At 37.9% G+C, this 6,000-nt stretch overlaps 1 long non-coding RNA gene across 1 annotated transcript; it reads right to left on the reverse strand.

Moving 5' to 3' along the window:
• Positions 1 to 1,694: 1,694 nt before the first annotated feature.
• LOC122094702 lies at positions 1,695 to 5,994 on the reverse strand. Its single transcript, XR_006144964.1, has 2 exons — positions 5,422 to 5,994; positions 1,695 to 2,885 (listed from the first exon to the last, which is right to left on the reverse strand). It is a non-coding gene; the product is annotated as an uncharacterized LOC122094702 (long non-coding RNA).
• Between the last annotated feature and the right edge of the window lie 6 nt (positions 5,995 to 6,000).

Genomic DNA, 6,000 nt, shown 5'->3' on the forward strand with positions numbered 1-6,000 from the left:
TTGGATCATTTGAAGTGGAAAGTAAAAAACAACCATATAAATACAGATAATGAACCATGCTTCATTATCAACAACACCTGCATCATCAAGCTTCTTTATAAAATTTCTCAAAATTTATTAGCAACCAAGTTGCCATTTTTCCAATCCTTGAGAAGGTAATCCTTTGTTAAAGAAGAGAAATGTGATATCTTCAACCGCAAAACACAACAAAACTTGTCTAAAAGCAGGCCTTTGCCTGAAACCAACACTGGGAACCAACCAACCTTCTATTGTCCATGATTCTATTTGTCTGCTGTTAAAATGGATACTCAATCAAACTTCTGTGTCTTGATCTGTCATCTTCCAAATCAAAACGACAGTCACACCATCATTGGCCACCTAAGGGAATTTATAAATATATATTATATATAATAATGATTCACCGCCTTAGATGTGATAACTTTTCTTTTATTGTCTTCAAGTTTGAACCATGTCATTTTTATTTTTGTCTCATTCTATTTTTCTTCTCTTTCTCGACTTCCAAACATACTTTACCGGCATGGGGGGCTCCAATGGGAATGAATGGGAGAGCCTTGCTAGCGCTTTGGATGAGCACAAGCTCACCCTCCCGTACCATTCAATAATTGAAAGGAGACTTTTGAAATGATTTGACAGTTGAACTGAGATACCAGGTGGGGCTCAAAGAAGACGATCATGGCATATGATACTATAGCTGTAGCACCAGCTGTCGCAACGCCCACTATCACCATTACAGAATTTTAGCCAGCGATGAGAGCATGCCTCAAAAAAAGAGCCGTATTCAGAGTTGCAGGACCTATGGTGAGAAGCCCTCAAAATGAATCATTAAATTGAGAGAGAGAGAGAGAGAGAGAGGGAGAGAGAGATATTCAAATCCACCTCTACTTCATGGTTTATTAATCAAGCAATTCCTATTGTAAGCTCATATAGATCACATCATATGAAGCAACAAAATTTATATTTGACTAATATGGTTGACCCCAAATTAAGGTTGTAAGTCTAAGGATCAGATTTAGCAGATTGTGATCTGCAGGTAGTGACCTAGCTGAAGTAAAAATGGAAACCAATCATCTTATCTCCAACTGATATGCCACCATTCAGATTAGAATAGGTTAGGCTCTCCTGTCATGGCTAATTCACTATCATACCATTTATACAAACTGCAGTATTTGCCCAGATCTGGGTAGAAATCATGGCAAGTCCAATTCCATTCAATTAACCAATGCCACCATAGATGTTTTAAGAAAGCTCCTTCGAGATTCTCATGCAAAGGCAAAACGCAGGAACACAAATAACTTTCATGAAGGCAGTAGATTACTAACTTGTCTTTGTTACATGTCTTAATATTTCTGAAGTAATTGAGCATCTGCACAAAAACATTGTCCTTTGATTTGAATAAACATCTGTGTATTCCTAAAGAACATTATTCATCAGTTCTATCATAAAGGTCAGAGATAGATTGTTGGCAGTCTACCAAAAGAAAACTAGGTTTCAATGTCACAAAACTATATTGCTGAGGGTAGTTTGTCACGCTACAGAAGTTTGCTACTGTATCACTCATGATTTCCACATTGTTATAATAGAGACATCTTGAGTGGTAGTACCTGTGATAGATCAATAGCTTGACACAGGGTCAAAATATAACTGATGCATATGCAGGTTTCCTTGGACTACAATTAATGAATCTAGAAATAAGATTTTATTTTATTATATTGTTTCTGGATAAATAACAGGCAGTATAAGAATAAAGTGACATGCCATACAACAGGTGATGCCCCTTTCCACTACAGATCAGATTCCCAAACTAATCCCTTCCCCTGCAAAGTAAAAAACCAATAACTCCACCACAGCAGCATATAAGATTGGTAATAATAAATAAATATAGGATAACCAAATATATGTTATCAATTGATTCCTTAGGAAGGATGTTCATTCTCTTTTCTAGACAAGGGCTTCAGCCATTTTGAAATATAGCAAGCCCATTTCGCTTATACACATACTTGTGAGCCCAATACATATAGTTCGAAGACCCCACCAAGCTAAAGATAGAAACCAGCCAGTAGAAACGATCCAGGAAACTCTTGTTCAAGTTGTTTCCTTCCATCCATCCATTTCTTCCACCATCTCCATCTCTGCTAGCATTCTTTACTACATTCACTACAACAGAACTCAGCAAGGAAGAAAATCCAATCACACAGGAGAACATAGCAGACCCCATTGACTTCATTCCTCTAGAAGTCTCACTGTTGAAGAACTCCAGCAATACTATATATGTGAACAGACCAATGACTACCATTCCAAAATATTGTGGCCCAAGCCAAGTTATTGACATGGGCAGATGAGTATTAATGGAGTCTATTAGATCATATTCCTCTGCAATTCTTTTCCTTTCTCTCTATAATGGCAGCTATACACATTGTTAATGGTAATTCCATTAGGCCAACACCTACACGTTGTAGTTGAGTGATTCCAGTTTGATATCCAGTGATCCTTTTCGCGAGTGGCACGAACAATCAATCATAAACAACAATAAATACCATTTGCAGAGCATAAGGGATTGCAATTAGAGAAACTGGAGACATAGTAAATGTTCCCAATCTAGTAGTTCTCATTGTGTTAGCCTGTAGTAGACTAAAGGTCGCGAGAAGATGCATGGGAATGCATGCAAAGACAGTGCTGATGAAGATAGGCAGCATTCTAAGGACAATTTTTGCCTCTTCCACTTGTGTTACAGTACAAAGAGACCAATTTGATGAGGTTATTCCGTACGAAATCGCAGGCTTACTTAGTCTTCTACTTTGAAAGAATTTTTGTCCTCAAGACCGAGAAATATTAACGTCAAACTCAGTTCCCATCCAGCTAACCTACTTTAATAGAGATGAGATTGGCAAGTTAATTAGTATGCAATCATAGGAACTTTTATGTTTATATCATACATGTCCAAGTATTAAGATATCACATTCAGTGACCCCTCAATAACAAAGTGGAACACATCATGTATTCCCAAAAAATTCAAGAACATATATCACCCATATCAAAAAACTACATGAATAAATGGAATGATAACGAGGATCAAAATTTTACCAATTGAAATTAATTCATTTGAATACAAGCAATGCCATGGTTGGTAAACAGAAGAATGAATTCGCCAAGAGAGAACCAGAAGTGTTCCTATTAATGGCTATTGATTTTCCGGCTGCATTTTGCACATAAATGAATTTTCGAATAAAAAATGTTATTGCTTGTGTTACACTTATTGAAACAGGACACTATTCCTGGATGCTGTTTGGTCAAGCATAAGTAGGAGCTAGACAACCATCAACCATGCTCAAGAGATTAGGGTTTCTAGTGCTGCAGCCACCCGTTCTTGATCATTCAACTGCTTATTTAATGCAAGTTGAGAACAGCACAAGTAACATATTACAAAAACCAAATCTTGTAATGCCAATCTAAAGAAGAGGAAAATAAATCTGACGAAGGCAATTTAAAGAAGAGGAAAACAAGGACAAGGCAGTTCAACATCCTTATCAGTTAAAGCTGTCAGTTCTCTGAAATGTTCCTAACTTCCTATGCTTTAAACTACTACATGTTGATTACAGCAATATATCTGCATCAGGTGATAGTCATGAAGGAATTCCCTTCTATTTTTCCTTTTCTATGGAATTGAGTGGAGAATGAAAAATATCTTATGGTTGACTCAGCTAAGGCTTTGGGCATTAAGCCTTTCCTGAAAGCATGAGCAAGTATGGATTACAGACTCCAGTTCCGGCTGGAGAAGGGGACCAAGGAAGTTGTGGGGAGAAGTATTTGCTAGTAAGTATGATACTATGATGTCAGACCTCTTAATTAGAAATTTAGGGACAAGGAGCCCAGTTACAGCTGAGCTCCTGGAAGGGCTTCCAGAAGGTACAGTGGAATTTCATAATCCTCTGGAGGTTTGGTTGGGGACTGGATATGGTTTGGGAGGATTTTGGCATACTCTGTATTCTTAGAGGCATGGATTAACAATAACAAAGTGATTATTCACATCTGTCATGAAGAGTAGCCTGGAAGGTAGTTCAGGTCCAAAGACATCGTCCGCATTTCACTGAGGTGGAGTCCATTTTTTGCTTTTCTGAGAAGTTGGACAGGGGCTGGCATATCCCTGAAAGAGGATGGCTGCATTTGAGAGAGAGAGATATGAAGGTTGTTTGTTTGGCAGTTCAAAAGGAATGAAAAACTGATAGGTTTCTTGGCCCTTTCTTTTGATGGACTTGGGCTAATTTTAGTTTTAGTTGAAGGGTAGTTGTACAATTTCTACTTATTACTGATTTTTTATATTCTTTCAAGCTCTCTATAAAGTTAGTGGTTGCTTCTCTTTTCATGGATCAATGAAATTCAATTTTTTTCACCAACAGAGATTAGAAGTGGGAAAGCAAAGCTTCGACTCAAGAGAGTTGTTTTATTGTCATAATCATATTTTTCTCCCCTCTTCCTCCACACTTATTCCTCTAGATTTTCTGTCATTAGATCCCCTTGACCAAATCCACCAACCTATTACCATTCCTTAGCCCACAGACAAACCTAGTCCATCCCAACACAGAATCTATGTGAAGTTCTCTTAACTTGGACCTAGTTCTAGTGTGTTTTTCAGGCCTGCAGTAGATTTCTGACTTTCCACATGCTTTTCCCCCATGAACATGTACCAATACGCGAGATTCCACAGACAAACCTTTCCCTATCCTTGCAACCTAAACCCCAAACCTATGTTTGGAGTGCTATGTGAGCAAGATCCTACATCACTTGGGATGTGTATTGCTTCAGGTAATGGGTGGAGATTTCCCTTCTCTTTCATATATTAGAAATTGGATAACAACACCCTTTTGCCATTGCTTTTTGTTTTTCTAAAGGAAATTATCTTGACTAGTATAGTTTTAAAACTACAACCTGCTCAACTATTGGAAGAAAGCCCAGATTGATCAGCACGTAATGAAAACACCATGACCATTGAGGATATTGGGTACACATGCAGAAGTATGTCATCGAAACTAATAAGGCTGGGTTCATTTTTCCCCTTTTGAGAACTCAACTAAAGTCTGAAGGTGTTTACATCCAAATGCTCTAAGATATACAGATGTCAGTTAACTGTTTCTGGTGGTATACACAACCCTCAATGTTAGTAATGTTGATGTGACAGAGACAGCCAAGCACCAAAAAATATCAGCAAATGAGTGTTAGTCCATCCTAGGATTGACCATAACACTGGATTCACATTCATTTTTCTGTTAACCATCCATATATTGGTTGGATGATCAACATGACTCTTATTGTGGCCAACCTGTGGATGGATTAACATTTGGGCAGTTCAGATTGATGGCTATCGAAGCTACAACACAATCTTCAATTGTAAATGATGATACATACCTAAGTATCCTTTCCAATCCTCTGCATCTGAATGGTTGACGAAATGTTGTTTGGATGTAAAAAACTACAGTGCCAGTGTGATGGGGGCCGAGATGGACTCCAAACTAACAAAAACCTCAAAGATGGCCAGTTAATTGCTTGATTATTTTCTACTAAACAAAAATACAAGTAAAAACATGACTACTTGGTAAGAGAGGTAATATGAAAATGGGAAATTATTTTAGTTTCTAAGGTGATCAAGAACTTATGTCAAAATGAATACCCAAATAAGCGTTTCTTTATCAAAAAACCTGTGTTTGCATTAGAAAGGGAATTTCTGCCTTCCCCAACTTTAACATGAGAAATGAGTAAATGCTTCTCCAGCTATACCATGAGCAATGTGTAAATGCTGACAGGGTAACAGCATTGTATCTTCGCCTCTCTTGATGAACAAGGTTCAAATCTCAGCCTGTATGACAATCACACCACCAATCTAATCATAATCTCTGGTACAAAGGACTACAATATGGTCCAGCAACAGGTCCAGAAAAAGCCAGATCTCCTAACACAGAGACAGCACGAACCTCCACCCCCCCCCCC

This window comes from Macadamia integrifolia, chromosome 12 (genome assembly GCF_013358625.1).
Source record: "Macadamia integrifolia cultivar HAES 741 chromosome 12, SCU_Mint_v3, whole genome shotgun sequence".
In the NCBI taxonomy this organism is placed as follows: Eukaryota; Viridiplantae; Streptophyta; class Magnoliopsida; order Proteales; family Proteaceae; genus Macadamia; species Macadamia integrifolia.